Genomic DNA, 21,851 nt, shown 5'->3' with positions numbered 1-21,851 from the left:
AATTCATCTTTGCTGAAGACACTGCATTAATAGGGTTCTGCTTCTGCGTATGTATGTGTGTATGTTCTGTCTGTATGTGTATGATCATTAAAAGGATGGTATTAAAAAGGAATGGAGGTCCTCAAACACTATTTATATCAAATGTTGTAACATACAGGAATTTTCAAACATTATAGACCCCATGACATGTTAAGTACATGATCAAGGTTGTGCTTGTGCACACGTGTGTGTGTGTGTGTGTGTGTGTGTGTTTGTGTGTGTGTGTATGTGAAGTGTTTAAAAATCCAGACATCTGATACTAACAAATGCTTTTCTGGTCCTCCGCTAGAAAAATGAAAAGACAATTTTCTGGTTGCTTTGTCCCTGGATATGTATATATACAGTTTATTTTCAATTTGGTGGGGGGTTATTTTCAATTTCAAGCCCGTTATATAGAGCCATCAAATCTTCAAATTCTGGTGAAGTGGGAGCAGTTAGTGCTCTATTATGTATATTCAATCAAAAATGAGATTACATTGGGAAGTTTTATGGCTTTCTGAAATTGAAGAAAGTCAGGAGATGAGAAGAGGTGAGGTGGGGATGGTAGAGAACTTGAACTCTGAGGGCTCAGGGCATTTTACTTTAACATATGCCTGCCAGCAGGAGCCCCAGAGCTTTCAGGAACAGCTTAAGCAATAAACAACTCTCAAACACAGACTCAAAGCAAACTTGACAGACAAGATGCCAGCCCAAGACAGACAAGACTAAATTTAACAGGCTATAAAATACTATATTTGGTTTCAAAAAATCAGTTAAACAAATATAGGCTGGAAGAGACTTGACTAAATGGCCATTCACTGGAAGGAATATGAGACTTATACTTGGCCACAACTTTAACATAAACTGATAATGACAGTAAGAGGGTGGCAATTTACAATTTTATAGGAGTCTTTGGTTGACTTATATTATCTCATTCGATCCTCCCGAAGATGTGAGATAAGTGTTTTAATCCCTAAGTATAAAGGTTCAGAAAACTAAAGTTAGGAAAGATTAAGAGCCTGTTTCTGAATAACACACCTAGAACCCAAGAGGTCAATAAACTAGAAGGCAGGATAGGGAACTAAAATTTATTGAACACCTATTATGCACTGAGTCTTTATATGTAAATACATGTATATAAACGGACATATATATGTATCTTTGTTTATATATTAATTCATTTAAACCTCAATACAATACTGTAAAATGGTCAGTGTTGGTTCCAATTTATAGATGAAAAAATTGAGGCTCATATACTTGCTTAAAATCATGGTAATAATAAGTGGCTGTAATGGGCTGAATGGTGTCCATCAAAAATATCAGGTACATAGAGGCTGTCATACAGAGTGAAGTAAGTCAGAAAGAAAAACAAATACCATATGCTAACACATATATATGGAATCTAAAAAAAAAAAGAATGGTTCTGAAGAACCTAGGGGCAGGACAAGAATAAAGACGCAGATGTAGAGAATGGACTTGAGGACACGGGGAGGGGGAAGGGTAAGCTGGGACGAAGTGAGAGAGTGGCGTGGAGATATATAGACTACCAAATGTAAAATAGCTAGTGGGAAGCAGCCGCATGGAGATCAGCTCGGTGCTTTGTGACCACCTAGAGGGGTGGGATAGGGAGGGTGGGAGGGAGATGCAAGAGGGAGGGGATATGGGGATATAGGCATAAGTATAGCTGATTCACTTTGTTATACAGCAGCAACTAACACAACAATGTAAAGCAATTATACTCCAATAAAGATGTTAAAAATAAAATTAAAAAAATATACACTATGGAAAGTAAAAAAAAAAAAAAAATCAGGTCCACATCCCTGCAACCTGTGAATGAATGTTACCTTATTCGGAAAGGGGGTCTTTTGTATACGTGATTAAATTAGGGATCTTGAGATGAGGAGATAATCTGAGATTACCAGGATGGATCCTAAATGCTATCACAACTGTCCACGTAAGTGAGAAGCAGAGAGAGATTAGACATCACACACACAGAGGAGAAGGTAAACTGAATACAAAGCAGAGAGGGATGTAGCCATGAGCCCAGGAATGTCAACAGCCCCCAGAGCAGGAAAGGCAAGGAAGGATTCCCTGGCAGAACTTCTGGAGGTCGTGCAGCCTGGCCAATACCTTGATTTCAAACTGTAACCTCCAAAACTGTAAGGAAAGACATTTCTGTTGCATAAAGCCACGCAGTTTGTGATAATTTGTTACAGCAGCCCAAGGAAACCAATACAGTGCTGGAGGCGAAGTTAAAACCCATATTTGCTAGACTCTAAAATCCATATTCTTTGTATTCCAGAGATCCTAAAGAAAGAAGATTGTGGGAGTAGGGGGAAGGTTGAGGATGAGGGATAAGGCTAAAAACTGTCTTTAAGTAGGATATCCAGGGCAGAAATATGGAGAAATAAGAATGTTTTATACCTTCTAAATAAATCAGTCCCCCCAACTGCAACTTCAAGAAGAAGAAACCACAAGACCTAGAAAGACGAACCTCAAAGAGCAAATCTCAAACTAAATATGGGTTCAATTAATACATATAATTTTAAAACCAAAGGAGAAAAAGCAAATTAGCAAGAACGAAGAGAAGAAATCTAATAACAAGCACAAAGCTCACAGCAAGAATAAACTAACATACTCATGGTTTAAAAAGAGGCCTGGGGGAAACGATAACTGTAAAAGAATATATCAACATACTAAAAGGTTCCACGAATGCTGGGACCCCTACAGAGGAATGAAAACATCACCTATAAAGAGACCCACCACAGCAGCATAAAGAACTACTTATGTATTAGAGGAACCAGCACGGCCGCTCCCAGCAGAGCAAAATTACACACAGATGCTAACACAGGAAAGGTGATGGACTTAAAGAACTATTTTAATGTGGAAAGAGGCCCAAGCCCAGACACATGATTAGACTTGTTCTGTGTATTTCTAGAGGTCTCAACCACACTAATGAGAGGGAAATGACGAGAAAGCCATTTGGCTCAATGAAAGGAAGAAATTTTAAACAACCAGGACTTCTCAACAATGAAATAAACCCCCTTGTGTGACAGTGGCCTACCCATTATAAGAAACATGACAGTGGAGGCTGGGTGACTGTCAGAGATGCTGTAGATGAGGTTTCAGCATCTCTAAATTTTAATATCTCTTCCAACTCTAGGAAACTATGATTTTTTTAAAAAAACACATAAATTATAAAAAATAATTCATACAAATATATAAAGGATGTGATGATGTTTATTTCTCTAAAGAGAATCAAGATATAATTGAAGTTGAAATCTAAATGTTTAATTTACCTTAAAACACAATAGTGGCTAATCAAAGTTCTCAAATGGATATAGTTAACATGTTTCAATGAAATTTAACATGTAAGGAGAAGTAAAATAGCTATTCAGCTACACTAATGGAATCTACATTTGGCAGAAGCATTGGAAGTCATAAGACTTCTTGGCTAGCAGCGCCCCAGGATACAGTGAAGAGGTGGAAGCAGGTGGCCATTTGGAGACAGAGGTCTGAATTAAAGGCCAAAGCCTCAACTTCCTAGCTCTTAACAGGGCGTTTAACCCCCCCAGAGCTTCAATGTCCCCCACATCAAATGGGGATAAATACTAGTCATCATAACTCACCAGTAGTTGTAAGAATCTAATGAGAAAATGAGATGAAAGTGCTTTGTAATCAGTGCTATATACACATGAGTGATTATTATTATTAGGACTTCAGAGCCTCACTATCTTTTGATGTGCTTATAACTCATAGCTATAAGCCTTAGGTTGGATTGGCCCTGACCCTGGGACAGGGATTTGGGTGCAAGTGGTTTGTTTGGACAGTGATCCCAGAAAGCTCTAATAGGAGAGTTGGGAAGTGAGACTGGAAAGGGAAGATAGTCAATATGGGTGCGTCTGAACCGAACAAGTTACTGCTGCTGTGGGTAACAGAGGTGCAGTTCTGGTGAGGACCTCTGGGAGGCAGCATACAACACACTTGAGTGGTGAGGAAGCGACCGCCTTGCTCCAGTTCCCATCAGTCTTTGGTTGAGGTCTGCTCTTAGGGCGCTAGCTCTCCATGTTTCTGACCTGCTCCAGCAGTCAGAGAAAGCCCACAGGCAAAGAGGCACAGGGGCATGGTGTAGGAGTCATTGGGTCTGCACGCTCCCATATGGGAAGGCCAGGGGAATATGCACAAGGCACCCACAGCATCCTCTCCATGCTCTTATATTCATCTGGATAAAACTCAGGCACAAATAAGTTTTAAGACTCAGCTAAAAATATACAATTGCAAATCAAAGACATATATCCCAACCTAGTGAGCTACTCAATTACAAAGACTGTCAAATTTCACCTTATATGAATCAATTCATCAGAAGCCTGTGGTCTTCTTAAAGGCCATGAGCATAGGATTTGACAGTATGACAGTATTTCGGCATTTTTTAAACCAAAGGAGCATCAGCTTGAGAAATATGGAGCTAGGAGAAGTATGAAAAGACAATTAAAATCAAAACTGAATGGCAGGGGCTTCCCTGGTGGCGCAGTGGTTGAGAGTACACCTGCCGATGCAGGGGACACGGGTTCGTGCCCCGGTCCGGGAAGATCCCACATGCCACAGAGCGGCTGGGCCCATGAGCCATGGCCGCCGAGCCTGCATGTCTGGAGCCTGTGCTCCGCAATGGGAGAGGCCACAACAGTGAGAGGCCCACGTACTGCACAAAAAAAAAAAAAAAACAAAACTGAATAGCAAAGAAGAATGCAAATATTTGTCAGAAAGGTAAAGGCATCATAGTTCAGACTGGAGACGCTCATGAACCAAAGCCTGCCCTTAGCCTGCCCGTCTCCACCCGCACTCCACCCTCCCATCTTGGTAAATAAAGATCTTTGGAAATTCACAGAAGACATTTCACCCATGTCTAGTTCTGCTCGTCCTTTTCCAGGCACATCTTCTGTCACGTGGTCTTGCAGAGCATCATCTTCTCTTTCCAGGGGCCAGCCCTGACCTGCGTGAGACAGTACGCTAATCCTCACTTATCTCTGCTGTAAAGTATGATCTATTACAGCACTAGCCTGTCAGTCAGGCTTCTTAATGGTGCAAGGAGTGGGATTCGCTTCAGCAATCTACTGGGAGGTGTGGGACCTGGGAGCACCTTCGTTCTGAGCATTTGATGTCACTGACTTCCAGTGTGGCCTTTGAGCAAGCCATTTAACCTCCTTGGCTCAGTTAACCATATGGAAAGTGAACATGATAATATTTCACAAGGGCATTGTGAGATTACTCAGTGTTTTTAAAGTGCTTGGGAAATGGAAGGCCCTGGGATGTGCCTCGCAATGTCATTAATCATGTAACCAGTTGAATTCAGGCAGCTGGACACTTATAGAACTCTTAGCTTCCTAGATAATTTCATTGCAATACCTCACAAACCATGAAGCTTCAATCTGAGAATTTGAATGATGAATTTCACACCATAGTGGAGGACTCAGAATTTTTCAAGTGTTCAACATTTGAACCGCCCTTTCATAGACTCTGTTTCTTCCTTTCTCAAGAGCAGAAAATTATTCAAACACTCATTCTTTTATTTTGAAAGCTATACCTCTTCTTCAAGTACAATGGGCTTTTTCTTGTCTTCATCTTCTCTGTCGTTTTGGGTTTTTACTCAGTCATTCAACAAACACTCATTGAGCCTGAGCTATATTCCAGGTACTCTGCTAAGTGTTAGAGATAAAAACACAAGTAGGACAAGATTGCACCTTGGAGGAGCTCCCAGTCTGGAAAGGGGAAACAGGCATATTCACAAAGAATTACAAAGGAATCTCACACTCCAAAGAGCTATGGAAACCCAGATGAATTTCTAAACTATGTGTCAGGAAGTGAATACCTGAGTTCCCTCCAGGAATGACTTCCTCCTTCTTGAAACCTCTTCCTTAAATTCCATATCGCACATCTATCCTAGTTCTATTACTACCATTGTTCTCCTTCATCAGCCCCTCTTTTCCCTTCAGTTTCTCAAAGGCAGGCAATTCTCTAAGGTTCTACACTTGGTTTTCTTCTCTCTTTACCTTCCTTTCCTCAATACCACTTCTCTCCCCCAATGGCAGTGACTGTTAGAAGTGCACAGCTCTCACCCTGACCTCTATCCTCAGAGTCAGACCTACCTGGAGGTCCTCGAACTCAACACAGCCCCTCCAAACTCACCATTTTTCTGACAATGTAACTTCCTCAGCATAATCTCTCAAGTTCTCTTAATAGGACCACCATTTCCCTTCGAACCCAGGCTTTAAACCTTTGACCATCATGTGGGAGTCTCTCTCCTCACTCATCCTCATATCAAAACGACCACCATGTCCTCTTCATTTTGATTCTGCAAGGCCCCTCAGTGCTCCGTCCCACGGCTGGCCCCGCCCATTCCCATGCTTGCAGTGGTCTCTTATCTCCCATCTCTATGGCTAAAGTTCTCCTTCTCCAGTGCAGTCCACATACAGTGACAATCAGAATTTTCTTAAGCCTTCTATCTATATCATTCTCCTGCTCAAAAAGATTGATTACTCCCCCAACACGTACTAAATTAAATTCCTCATTCTGGGACTCAGGTACCTTTCCAGAATGTCTACAGACTTGCTTTCTCATCTTTTCTCCCACTATACCCCTACACTGAGCAAGAGATGGAGACAGGTGGATGGTTGCTTGTCTCCAGGTGGATAACCCATCAGTGCCCTCTAGGTCTTTACACACACTGTCCCTGCTGCCTGGAAGGCTCTTCCTGCCGGTCTCTGCCCGTACACCCCGTATGCACCAAGGCCAATCTCCAGCGTCACCACCTCCACACAACACTTCCTCCTAATCCCCAGCTGCGCTGGCTGATCTTCCTTCAAACCTCCAGAACTCTTTTTGGTTCCTCTCAAATGGCACGAATTTTGCTCCGCTTCTACTCTACCCCCTCATCCCCTTCTATTCCCTACTTACCTGCTTCTGGATGGAAAGCTCCTTGAAGAAATAGAGTGTATCTTATTCCATCGTCGTTATTTCCCATAGGACTTACAGCAATACTTGTTGAAGTGAACAAAATTAGAAATCCCAGCCTTGCTGTTGCTTCAACTATCCTTCATTTATATAAATGTGCCTTGTTCTACACAATATTTATAATAGCTGGCCTCAGTATTGAAAAGAAAAAAGCAACAAAAAATTAAACTAAAAAGACTGTACAGTGTCTGCTTTAACAATGGAAATAGTTACTCTCTATTTCAATTTAACAGTGAAATAAACATTTTTGGAGTCACTGAGCCTATGCTGTTTGTTCAGTGTTGGCATACAGATAATCAGACCTCATCCTTGCCTTCAAGAAACTCATCATCAGGCATGGACATATGTACACTACCAAACGTAAAATAGCTAGCTAGTGGGAAGCAGCCGCATAGCACAGGGAGATCAGCTCGGTGCGTTGTGACCACCTAGAGCGGCGGGATAGGGAGGGTGGTAGGGAGACGCCAGAGAGAGGAGATATGGGGACATATGTATATGTATAGCTGATTCACTTTGTTATAAAGCAGAAACTAACACACCATTGTAAAGCAATTATACTCCACTAAAGATGTTAAAAAAAAAGAAAAAGAAACTCATCATCAAATGCGGGAGACTAATAAATAAACACATTGCAATGCCAGGTAATAAGTACAAAACTAAAAATATGGCCAAGGTACAGACGGTAGAAGCAGTGAAGAGGTAGAAGACTTGCCAGAGGTGAAGCCAGACAGAATAGTCCCAGAGAGCAAAGCGGGGGAGACAACAATCCCTGTGGAGAAAGCAGCATTTGCAAAGACCCAGGGACATGAAATAAGACGGTGGTGTAGCAGAACCGAGGCCAGCTCAGTATTGCTACGACATGAAATACAGGTCGAGGGGGCCCCGTGGGATGAGGGTGGCTAAGTGATCAGCAGCCACAGTGCAAACAGCCTTTGACACCTTGTTCTGGGGTTTGGATTTTTTTTTTTTTTCCTATAGGTGATGGGGAGCTGGTAAAGGGTTTTAATCAGGGCAAAGGGGCTGACTTTCTTAAATTGAATTTTCTTATAATGGGCTTAATTCTGAATAAAAAAAGTAAAATACTAGCACTGACTAGAAAAAGGAAATCAGGCCAAGATCTGGAGAAAAAGTACTGCGTTTCCTGAGGAGTGCTGATGCTTAAATCTCCGTGAGAACCGGCAGGTGCAAGTCCCCCCAAGAACAGCAGCGGCAGTACTGAGAGCTTCTGTGCACCGCGTAGTATTCCAGGCATTTTTAATGGATTACCTCACTTAATCTGCCCAACAGTCATATGAAGTCCACCGTACAGAGGGGGACACTGAGGCCCAGAGGGGTCGAGCTGCTCCTTCAAGGTCCACAGCTGGTGAGAGGGACCCCCAGGCTCCCCGCGCAGGCTTCCAACCCCTGCGCATCACAGCCTCCCCACGGTGGCGCGAAAACTGTTGCACAAATCTGCGCCTCTGCTTGTTTTCGTCCTCTTTTGTAATGTGAGAACAACTATGTTTCTATGTTTACTACGTACTTCGGAGCCGGTTGTGTTAGGCGCGGCCTCACACCGGGTAGAGGATGCGGCGGGAAGGGCGCCATGCTACGCACCAGCGCGCCTCGCTCTGCAAAAGAACCGGGTTGTGATTCAAAACAAAAATACTCTGAGCGGCACTGGAAACTCCACTTACAAGTTAGGCACACGTTTTCTAAAGGGAGAGAAGATTCCAGGGCGGGGGAGCATCCTCTCAATGCCTATTCATGAGGGGGCCTGTCTCCCAGGGAAAGTAGCTTTCCAACCGGACGCAAAATCTTGATGTAAACATACACCGCACAGAACTCAAAGCCCACTTTTCATCATCTCACTGCAGCGGCTCTAATGTTAGCACTTTGGATCTTGTAGTGTGAGCTATGTGTCTGGGCACATGTATACTTCTGCGAATAGCACTCCCATATGTACAGGCTGAGATATTAATGTAATAAGAAAGATTCCAAAAACCAAGTCTGCAATCTGCTGCATTACTTTCAAGTCACGAGTCACAGTGTGTGTGCCCAGACACACACACACATACACACACACACGCATACACACAGTGCTGTATAATACAGCACTATGGCTTTCTCTATTTTGGGGCATGGAGGTCTAGGGTAAATCTCCACCTGTCTTGTACCTTCTGTCACACTCTCCCAATCTTTGTACCCTTGAAAAAACCCTGGATGCCTCTGAGTTATCTGTGTGCTTTTTCAAAGGAGAAATAGGTAACATATGAATTGAAACAGACTTGCTGCCCAAAATGGACATGTGCATCGCATTACAAAATCCTTGCCTCTTTCCTAAACTTGAAATTTTGACTGCCTAAAATTGCTGACTGATGGGCAAAAATTCTAGTGGGATTAAAATACCTACACAGCCACTTCACTTGCATCCTGTTCTGTCTGAATGTACAGAAAGCCTGCCCTCTTCTCTACTTGGAGCTCCACAGACCCACTGCCTTCCATTCCAGGCTCTTTATGAGTGTCAGAGTGAACTCAAGAAATGTGCCATGTTGAAGCTGTAAATGCACTGAAGGTACAGCTCATTGCTGCCGTATGTGGTTTCACAGGACAAGGACATGCATTGAACTGTGGAATTTTGATGCTAGATGGGTTTCCAGGACCTTTATGAAGGGGATCTGGAAGTAAGGTTCTAAAGCGTGCCCAAGATGCTAATTTGAAAGCTATTCCAGGTTACAAAAAGTGACATGAGCACAATTATACCATCTAGATTTGGAGATGACGAATGAAGCTGGGGAGTAGAAAGGTGCCTTGGACACAGATAAAAGGAGTGTGAGACCATGCCAAGCTCTGAAGATGAGGAATGGCTAAATCCCATTAAAGACCGTGGGACTAGACTGAGACTTGCTAGAAGTATTCATTGCACGAGTATTTAAGAAAACGAAAGTTGCCTCATTGGACTAGACTAGAAAGAAGAAAGAAGAGTGAAGAGGTTGAGGAGAGGAGGCTGAAATAATTGGCACAGGAAATGGGGGAATGTCAGGAGGAAAGCACCTTTGGGGACCTGAAAGCAGGGTCAGCTTTTTCTTTTTTGGCTGCACCACATGGCGTGTGGGATCTTAGCTCCCCGACCAAGGATCAAACCCGTGCCCACTGCAGTGGAAGCTCAGAGTCTTAACCACTGGACCACCAGGGAGGGGTCAGCTTTTCTAGGCTGATCCCCGTTGATGCTGGAAAGTGTTCGTTTGAATGCCGTTAAACATGACCTATTGGCGAGGATGTTAAGTGAGCCCCAATATGAGCAAGAGAAAAATCCATGGTTAGTTATAGGGATTAAGTGGCCTAGAGGGATCCGATCTCTTTGCAAAGAGGCCCTTTTTCAGCAGCTCATCATTTCTGTCTCCAGATCGGCTCACGTCTCCACCACTGTCTTCTGAGGTATTGACCATCACTGACAAGCCAGGCATTGATGTCGACTCTTCACAAACACTGGTGTAAGTACCGGAAGGTATGTCCGCATTTGAATTTGATGGGGTAAATTCCAGGAGAACTAGGGACCACCGTGCTGTGGCTGAAGGGCCTCAGCAGGTCAGGAGCACAGATTGTGTCAGGCATTTATTTGGCCCACATCATAACCTCTTTCATTTCAGCGTGTGTGTTCGTAGCCAGCCATAGCAAGCAGCAGGGCAGGAACCTGTTTTGTTCCTCGGTATTAAAATGCCTTGGCTAATCCCCAAGGGGCACCAAATGTCATGGTGATCAGATTTGTCACCACCCAGAATCAATTCTTGGTCATTTACTGGGGACTTGGGAAATATATAGCTCAGAAAAATTAAATCCAAAATTAATCTCAAGCCAGTGGTAATAAATACTTGCTGACAAAATTCTTTACCAGAACTTTTTTGACAAAGGTGAGTTTCCTCCATTGCCCCCTTATTTTATTTCCTCCAAGATGTACTAATGAACGGGGCAAAAATTTAGTAAAGGGTAGAGGATGAAGCAAGCCTCTGAAAAGTCAAGTGCTGTCTCTCCCTGTAAACAGAACTCTTTATGACAACTTCCCTCCAGAACCTGAAAACCAATTATGGCCATTTTTAAAGAGGGTCAATTAGTTAAGAATAGAGTTCATCAGTAAGAATGTACTGAGCCCCAGAGGGTGCTAGGCGCTTCAGAAACAGGCCAGTTGTTGTGTCAGGGTCCTCTAGCATCTGAGCCAAGACGACTCGTATAAAAGATGATTTTCCAGTACTCAGACAGGGCGCATCTTGACAAATCGTTGAGGCAGCAAAAGGGGTCTTCAGTCCCTCCCCAGATTTTCCTGCATTCGTGTTCTGGGCTGATGTCAACGAGTCTTTCCAAAGTTTTTTCTTAACCAAGGTGGTTAGAATTCAAGGTGTGATCCCTCCTGGGAAGGGAAAATGTGAACTCAGAAAACTATCAAGACCCAAGTAGGGTAGAACCATGAACTGACAAGCAATGGAGCTGATATTTTGGTCTTTAATTCCACCATGTAGATGAGGTTAGCATGGCCCCAGCAGCTAGAATTGAAGGGAGAGAACTCTGCAAGAATAGGCATGTTATAAGAAGCTCACCCCACCTTCTCCTCCGTATCAAGATCATGGAATTTTTTGCAGGGAGGGGGTGGGATGTAGGGGAGTTGCTGGCAGTGGGCAGGCACTGCCCTCGACCCACTCAGCACCATGGGAAAGGTGCCCTCCCCCTTCCCCCGTATCTTTGTGAAATCATTCCTAACACTTGGTCTCAAGGCATATACATATTAGATTTGATGTTAAAATCATTTCAGATTGATCAAGGACACACTCAACTGACAATGCTCTCTGTAACAGCTTTCTGTCGCCGGGTGTCAGACTACATTTCCTGCCTATTTCAACACCAAACATCAGGTGTGGTTGCCACTACTTCCACCAAATTCCAATTAGTTCATTTTGAAGGATACCACCCATGGGTAGGTACATAGGGAACCTAACTTTGAAGTTAGGACTTCTCTAAACCATGCTGGTTTAAAATCCCAGGGAATTCCTTTTTGCAGCAGACCTCCTAGGGTGTTTTTACACAAGGAAATGATAAATTAAAATACAGTCTAAGGTATTCAACTGATTTCCCTGGGTGGTTTTGATTGGGAAGAAGTGTACTACTGTGAAAATTTCATCTATCACAGGCTTGTGAGATTCGTCTCTTTCACTCCTAAACCCACATAGGCTATTCAAAAACCTCAGATTGAGGGCATCTTATTTGCTATTTGCTATTTGGGAAGAATACATTTTATTAAATTCTCCATCCATGTTTTTAAAAAGTATTTTGTTTCAAATATGTGTTCATAACCTTTTTTACTTTGATCTGAATTTTAGTCTAATTCTTATAAGTAGATATTTTATGTCCTTGGTACAAAATTCGAAAAGTATGAAATGATGTATAGGGAAAAGTAAGTCTCTTTACTCCTCTGTCCCCCAATCAAGCAATCTCAGAGGCAACTACTGCTACTAAGTTTTAGTTGTGCTTCTAGATGCATTCCAGGCAGATTTGTCAAGTAGATTTTTTAACACAAATGGTAGGATGTTATACAAGGTGTTCTATACCTTACTTTTTTCATTTAACAGTATACCTTAGAGAGCCTTCCGTATCAGTGCGTTCTCTTTAACTGCTATAGAACATTCCCTTCTATGGCTATACCGAAATTTATTTAATTAATCCTTTATTGATTAAAAAACAAAAAACCTAAAAAATTTAGGTTGTGTCCAACCTTGTGCTAATACAAACAATACTGGAATAAATAGGTCACTTCACAGAAGCTGAGTATAACTGTAGGAGAAATATTTAGAAGTAAATTTCTGGGTCAAAGGGTGTATTCGGTTTTTAATTTTAATAAATATTGCAAATTGCTTTCCATAAAGTTGTAACAACATGAGCAGCACAGGACAGTGCCTGTTATCCACCCCTTGACCACAGAATGTGTTATCTGAGTGTATTATCAATTTTTAAAATATTTGCCAATGTGATAAGTGGAAATTGATATCTCTTTGTAATTTTATTTTGATTTTTTTCTTAACATAAGTGAGACTGAGCTCCTTCCCATGTATTGTAGAGCTGTTTGGACTTCCTTTTCAGTCAACTGCCTTCATATCTTTTGCTAGTTTTCCAATGGAGTTAGGTCTTTCTTTTACTGATTAATTAGTTCTTTACATCAGGAAAAACATGCTTTCGCTGAGATAGGCTTTTAAAATGTTTTCCCAGGTTCTTATCTGCCCTTTTACTTCTGTAAAAATCAACTTCTATTGGTTTTTGCTATACACAAATTTTTGATCTTTCAGTAGGATTCTAGAATGCTACAATGCTTAAATGCTTTAAAAATTACTTACCAAATAATTATAAAATATCACAGAATTGGTGTCTCTCCTCTTGGACCAAGGAGACTTAAAATTTTACATTAGGCCTGTATTCGTTTTCTTTGCTGCATAACAAATTACCACAAATTTAGCAGTTTTAAACAATATCCATTTATTATCTCAAATTTTCTCTGGTTCAGGTGTCTGAACATGGCTTAGCTGAGTCCTCTGCACTGGGTCTCACTAGACGGCAATTAAGATGTTGGCCAGGGCTGGGGTCTCATCTGGAGGCTCAAATGGGAAGGGTCTGCCTCAGGTTTTTGGAGAAGTTATTTCCTTGAGGCTTTAGGATTCATGACAACTGTCTTCTTCAAAGCCAACAATGGAAAGCATCTCTAGAGCCAAAACCTTGGCAAAATGGAGTCTTTTATAATGTAACATAACCATGGGAATGATCTCCTCACCTTTGTCATATTCTGTTGGTTAGAATCAAGCCACAAGTCCTGCCCATGCTTAAGGGGCCGGGGGAGGGCTTATACAAGAGCATAAATACCAGAAGGCAGGGATCACTAGGCGTTACTTTAGGATCTGTCTGTAGCACGCATAATATGAAGTTCTAGGGAAAGTACAGAGATTAAATCACCGGGGAGTGTTCCCTCAAGAACGTAAAGTACAGAAGGAAAAGTTAAAATAACTTTAATATAAGACATAATGTAGAGGGGACTTCCCTGGCGGTCCAGTGGCTAAGACTTTGCCTTGCAATGCAGGAGTTGCAGGTTCGAGCTAAGATCCTACATGCCATGTGGCCAAAAACCCAAACCATAAAACAGAAGCAATATTGTAACAAATTGAATAAAGACTCTAAAAATGGTCCACATCCAAAAAAAAAATCTTAAAAAAAAAAGACATAATGTGGAAACTTCTACCAAGAGCAGTATAAAATAAAATATTATGTAAGTTTAGAAAAGGAGGAGGGAGTCTGAGAAGTCTCCTTTAAGGTAGCATTTGAGTTGAGCGTTTTATTGGTTGTCGTTTTTGTTATTACTATTCTCATTATTTAAGAGTTAGCATTTACTGAGTGCTAAGTCTATCCCAGGCAAGGCACTGTGCAATTAGGAATTCTCACCTTTGTTCCAGCCAGGGCACCCCCATTTTTAATCTGTTTTACATATTACACTTTTGTTTAAGATTTTTATTTTAATAAAGGGTTTTCATGGCTGAAAAAAAATACAAAACCATTGGTTGGGACTGGGTAGGGATTTTGAAGAAGGTGAATTCAATGTTGGAGCTAAGGTTCCAAACCGAGTTCAAAATCTACAAGAACTGGGGCCAAACAGATAAGATCAGAGGTCCACACAGTGACCATCATATCATAGCAGACTGCAACTGGAGAGCAGGAATTCTGACTTTCATGCAGTCCTTGCCTAAACCCGGGTCATAGGGGGAAATGGGTTGTCCAAAAGTTAGTGGGACCAGGAGCAAAACTGAATCAATGCCAAGCCTTTGAACTAAGTGCTTGGGGCAGAGGGTATGGACCGATTCTAGAGTCTAATATTATGCTTGTGGAGACAGGAGTGGAGGAGGGTAGAAAAGGGGTAAGGGACATCATCTGTGAAGGTTAGGAGACTGCAGTGGCAGTCTGTATAAGTGAAGTGTGTTGAGTTTAGCTATCCTGGATGGCTATATTGAAAGCCTTCTTTCTATTATAATTACAGCAAATAACTCAGTTATTACTTAGAAGTCACACCTTGTATTTCCTTCTACTTCTGATTCAGAAAAGTCTTTCATAATAGCTATTCTCTGTTTGACATGGCTGTAGGTGACCTGCCTGAATCTATTTTTTTGATAGTATCCCCAACATGCCATCATTTCAAGCAATGGTTTTCTAACTGTACTCTTGTGTGGAGTGTCAAGGGCATCCCAAGAATGTGGGAAGGTCTGAGAAAAGAGGCACGCGTTCCACATAGGACCTTAATCAGAGAAGCCCTGTTTTTATTGGTTTCATTTACTTAAAATTCCATATAAAGTTTGTTTCAAGAAAGGCTATCTAAGTTCTAAAAAAGTAAAAAGTGGTTATTAGAGTATCTGTTAGTTTTTTTTATCTTTTCCAAGAAAATTCAGTCTAATCTTTTTTAGTCACACTTCGTTTCTGACCACAAATGGTATTACCAAATTTGACTCCCCTCTTTATTCGTTAGACTTAACTCTAAATGATTTTGACTGCTACCAAAGAAATCAAATCTTTGCTCAAAGAATAAAGATTAGTCATTAATTTGAAGATTCAATAGAATGAGCTGTAGCCTCTGAAGAAGATTCCAGAAGGTGAATTCTGCAAATATTTTGAGCAAAGATATCATTTTTGAAATAAGAGCATAACTCCTCAAGATAAATACCCTGAAAGATGTAGCACTCAATAGTAAACAGAGAGAAGATCCTCATTATTCACTGTTCACATTCATATTTTTTTAATTGGGGAGAAATTCCAAAAGTCTGTAATATAACGTCTGAATTTGAATTAAAAACTCTGTAACACTGGCATATGGGGAGTGAACGATCTTAACCCAACTTTGTTACCCTGTAACAAGTAACTTTCTTGAAGGGTCCACTTATGCTTTTTCATGAAGGAAGCACTTATACTTTTCAGTTTTAACTTACTCTATTTGGTAAGAAAAATACATGCTGTAAAGTTCTTCTGACATACATTCAACAATCTTCACTACATTTTGGTGTACTCACTTAAAACTCAGTCAATTGTTTTGCAATCAAACCCAAACAAGCCCCATGATTACCCTACTGTGAGCCCTTGACCAGAGAGTAAATGTGTAATGGGCAAAAATTTTAGTCCACAAACACAAGTACAAATAAATGACACTATTTTTCTAAAACTCGACTTATTTTCTACTTAAGACTCTCATCCCAGTCAGTTCAGGTCCTCTCCATCAAGACCTCCCCACCCTCAACTTCCGCCCTATCCCTAGTGTATCACTTACGTTTCAGTGGACACCGTAGGGTCAAGACATGGTGCAGGGACAACTGATCCTTGATTGTTGTCACTTACCACTGCTAGATTCCATGGAGACATTACGTCTTACCATGCACCTATACGGTTATGGTTTATACAATTGTTGCTGAACTGGCCCAAAGATGAGATCCTTCCGGGTCTGGGTTTTTCTCATCTATTCTAATACCCATCTTGGACTGCTGATGAATATTTTCTACCTGTATCATTCTAGGTATGGAAAAATTCTGCAAGGTGGTCTTGGGTAGGTCTGTCTACACCTTCTAAGTAGTGATCTCTACTCTACTTCTGGTCTTTGGGGCAATTCATGAGGTTTGCACCTCCTTGCATTCCATCCAGGAAAAGACACACAAGCTCATTCTGTTCTGAATTCCTACAAACCTAACTGAGGTTTCTATCAAGTGCACTCCTCCACTATACGTTACACCACTGAAGACTCAGTTTTGAGGGTAGGAGACAAAGAGTAAGACCTCTTTCTAGAGACATTCACCAGCATATAAGGCTCTCCTTCCCCTCTAATTATCTTCCTCTCTCCCACATAGTTATTCTTAACTCATCTGGGAAAGGAAATATGACTCACACAATTAAGCACACTCCCAAATCCGCACTTTGGACTTTATTCCCTGAGTCTTTCAAGGCTTAGTATTTGAAAGTCAAACACCAGCTCTTTTAAATCAAAAACCTTGGCTCTTAAACGTCTACTTCTGACCAAGGTGAAATAACAGAAACAGATCTATTTTCCTTCCTGAAACAACTGAAAAACTGGACAAAAGTTATGAAGCAGAGAATATCAGGAAAAAAAGAAAATTAACCCCTGAGACACAAAAAACAAGTGAGATGACCCCCACAATTGCACTAGCTTGCTACCTGGAGAGTTTACATGCTGCAGCACATAGAGATCCACGTGGAGCCCAGGAGTTTCAGAACTTGAGGAGATGGAGCTGGGAGTTCAGGAAGGCCAAATGTTAGAATTCACGGGGCAGCAGACTGCAGGGAAGAGTGCTACACAGAGTAAGAACTCAAGAGGTATGAAGATGTCCTAGCTGAGTACTGATGAGTACTGATGAGGAATTGACGAGCTGATTCTAAAAATCATACAGAAACACAAAGAACCTGGAATAACAAAGCAAAACAAAACTTAAAAAGAAGAATAAAGATGAAGGGCTTATAGCACCTGATTTCAAGATTTACACAAATCTGCAGAATCAAGGCATTGCAGTATTGGTGTAAAGATAGACAAATAGGCTTGCCACATAGGGACAAATAATTTTTGACAAAGGCACTTCAGTGGAGAAAGGATACTCTCTTCCAAAACTGGTAATGGAAAAATTGGACATCCATAGGCTAATAAATAAACTTCAATCTATACGTGTTACTAAATTAAAAAATTAACTCCTTTGCGATGACCTAGAGGGGTGGAATAGGGAGGGTGGGAGGGAGGCTAAAGAGGGAGGGGATATGGAGATATATGTATGCATATGGCTGATTCACTTTGTTGTACAACAGAAACTAACATAGCACTGTGAGGCAATTATAATCCAATAAAGATGTATTTAAAAAATTAACTCAAAATGGATCATAGACTTAAATGTAAAGCCTACAATTATTAAACTTCTGGAAGAAAACACAGAAGAAAATCTTTGTGACCTCGGGTTGGCAGAAATTTCTTAGTACAGTACTAAACACTATCCATAAAAGAAAGGATCGATATAGATAGGATTTAATTAAAATTAAGAACTTTTGCTCTTCCAAAGACACTTTTAAGAGGATGCAAGATAGCCAGTCCACAGGCTGGGAGAAAATGTTTGCCAATTGAATAGATGATAAGGGGCTTGTATCCATAATATTTAAAGAACTCTCAATACTCAATTTAAAAATAATCAATTTTTTTAAGTGGGCAAAATGTTTGAACAGACACTTCACTGAAAACGATATAACAGATGGCAAGCAGAAACAGGAAAGGATGCTCTTCACCATTGATCATTAGGGAGATGCAAATTAAAACCGTAATCAGTTACCACTACACATCTATTATAATGTCTGCAGTTAAAAAGACTGACTATACCATGTGTTGGCATGGGAACAATGATGACTCTCACACACCACTGGTGGGAATGTAAAATGGGCAAATTCTTGAGAAAACAGATCGGCAGTTGCTTAAAAAATTAAACATGCACCTACTACATGATTCATTCTACTCCTAGGTGTTGACCCAACAGAAATAAAAGCATGTGTTTACAGACACTTGTACACAAATGTTTATTGCAGCTTTATTTATACTAGCCAAGACCTGAAAATAATCCAAATGTTCATCAACAGGTGAATGGACACACCATGGTATAGTCATACAATAAATGACTACTCAGTAATGAAAACGAATGGACTATTGATACAATAACCTGGATGATTCTCAAAATAATTATGGTCAGTGAAATAAACCAGACAAAGAGAATAAGTACTGTATGATGCTATTTATATAAAATTCTTGAAAACCTGCAAACTAATCTATAGTGGCTGAAAGCAGATTGGGGCTGTCTATGAAAACAAAGCAGGGAGAGAGGGAGGAAGGAGGGGTTACAAAAAGGCACAGAGCAACTTTGGGGTGATGGATATGTTTACGATTTTGATTGTGATGATGGTTTCATAGATGCACACGTATGTCGGAACTCACAATATTGTGCACATTAGATATGTATGATTTATGTCAATAAAGCTGTTTTAAATTGTCTTCACTCTTGAAACTCAACTGTATTTTCTCTCTTTCCCTCTCTTTTTTCTGTATTAACTCTTCTGTAAGGCAAGGGATACCACCAACTGAATGAAGGAAGGGTAAAGTATACAAGGATATTCACAAGGGGAATAAACCTAAGTTTGTATCTCAAAATGCACCATGTTATACAAGCACTATAGTCCAGTGGAGGGAACATTGGACTAATGGTGGCTAATTGGCTGTGTTACATAGCTTTCCTCTGGGGAGGGTTCTCTTGGTAGGTATGTATGTCAAACTTTGTTGTAAAAATGTTAGGGGTTGAGGAGCTTGTCCATAGCAAAATTGTGAGGTGAATAAATCTTATCTAAGGTGTTCCTCAGTTCCCCTCTTTGGGTGTCTCTTCCCTAATTTTCTATATTACTCTCCCTCCCCTTATATCCTTACTTATCCTCCAATCAAGACCCACTGCTTTCATGCTTCCACCAATGCACTCACTCCTGAGTATTCTGGCAGACACTGAAAAGTTATATGATAAATGTAGTCTGATTAAGATATTTGTAATTCAATGTGAATCACTACGCTTAGCATAGGGTTCAAGAACATAATTGCTGGAGCCAGGCTGCCTGGGTTCAAATCCCAGCTCCATCCCTAACTGGCTGTGTAACCTTGGGCATGTTCCTTAACCACTCAGAACCTCAGTGTCTTCATCTGTAAAATAAGCATAATTGTACCTATTTCACGAGTTAGTCATGAAGATGAAATGAATCAATATTTCTAAAGCATTTAGAACACAGCAAACACTATATAGGTATTTCCAAAGTAAATTAATAAATGGGCAGGGACTATAGTTTTAAAATGAGAGAGAATGTTTACATCCAGAAAACTAATTCTTAACAGTGGAGTCTTATGTTTCCTGGAAGCCCTGTGGCAGAAATGTCCATCAAGAGATAAAAAGCACCTCCCTGGCATGTATCAGATCTCCCCACCCGAGTGCCCACCACTTCAGTCTCTACATCAGCCCACTGTAGGATGCTCAATGCCCATACTGTGAAGCCAAGCAGGTGCTAATGTCACACCTCCTAATTTGGACCAACAGAGATCACTATTGTCTTCAGAGCTGCCAGGGCTCCGATCAACTCAAATCCCTCAGAGACCTAAGCCTAACAGCCACCTGCCTCTCAGCTAAAAAACATAGTAAGTCTGCTCCTGTAGGTTCAAGCGATACTAAGCACACATGCCAATTCAGTTCTGAAACCTCCTGGGTGAAATCTTAACTCTTTCAAGGATATGTAAACCCAGACTGAAATGCTCATTAAAAATATTTCAAAGCTGTTAATCACAGTGGCTTTTAAAAGGCAGTGGAGCCAGAGAACCAGCTGAAGAGAACCCAAAGTTTCTCAGTGTTATTTATTCCTCCAGTGCCTAAACCCTCTTGAGAAAGAGTCTATATCCAGAAGGATTAGAAGATTCTGCCTGCAAATCTGTTGACCCAGTACTGACAGGAGTGGGATACACCCTTAGCCACCTTATTATTTTTTTTAGGTTTGTCATTAGAAAGGTTTTCAGGTTTCTGGCTTAGGGGTGTGTCCTTACCCCATAGGAAAGCAAACCTAATTTATAACACAGCCAATTCCCATCTGGGTCCTAGGGTCCAAGACCACAGGGACCCTTTTACTCACCATTCTTCCCATAATCCTTTATTGAGTATCTGCTTTGGGAAAATGCTTTGTAGCACCAGCCCGGCCCTTCCAGAGTATAGTAACCATCCCTCCCATGGCCCCATTCTCAAAACCCTGTTGTGGGGGAGGGTGGGAGAGAGGAGTAATGTCTATATGTATGACATACCCCCAGAAACTTCTGATTCAAGCAGCATGGACACCCATACCCAAACCAACCCTTTCAATGGCCAGCTGGTGCCTAATCACATTCTCTTCCATGAAAGTTATAATCGGCAGAGGCTGGATTTAGCTGGACCTGTGAAAAATACACTGACCTGGGCTGCTGGCCATTTGGTAAATAGAGAGCCAGAGGGAGAGGAGATTGTAAGAGCAGAAAGGAGAACATACAGCCTGTAAGAGACAGCACAGCTTCTGGGTGTAGAGGTTGCCAAGGTAGAGCTCCCCAGAATTCTAGCTGTCCTCTTTACCTGTATCAGTGACATCAACTTGGTTTGTGGGCTTAAGGGGGTTCCTGTTCCTGTTGATGAAACAAGTTCTGATTAAAGCTATGGAACCTCAGGACCTGAGGTTTTTAGCCTATGCTATGTCCGGAACTGAAAGGTCCAAGGATTGCTCTCTGCTGTATGTAATGTGAGTCCCAGTTTAGGCCTACTCCCTGTTCAGCTTAATGTACCAAGATGTCTGGCGGGGCCAACCTACTGTGTATCTGTTTGCATAAGGAACCTTGTTGCCTCCTGGGAAAGAATTCATCCTAAGGTAAAAGACAATTAAGACATATAAGTTTGGTCCAAAAACAATGCCCAGGACAGAGGAAATGCAGAGCATTTTAGTACAGTAGTGCTTCACTATTTCTGTAATAGAGGCAAAACCCATCCTGAGTCTTCTCATGAGGGGATTGAAATGAAGGCCTGCTTCCAAAAATATGCAAAAAGCAAGCAAACAACAGTAACCAAAAAACAAACAAACAAAAAAGCCTCTAATTTGGGGGTACAAAATCATCACTACCGCAAGAAAAAAAAAGAATACAAAATATCTCCTGCATTTTTAGACATTGGCTACACACTGAAATGATAATTTTGGATATATTAGGTTAA

Source organism: Stenella coeruleoalba (assembly GCF_951394435.1).
Source record: "Stenella coeruleoalba genome assembly, chromosome: 12".
NCBI classification, from domain to species: Eukaryota; Metazoa; Chordata; class Mammalia; order Artiodactyla; family Delphinidae; genus Stenella; species Stenella coeruleoalba.
This window is presented reverse-complemented; position numbering follows the sequence as displayed.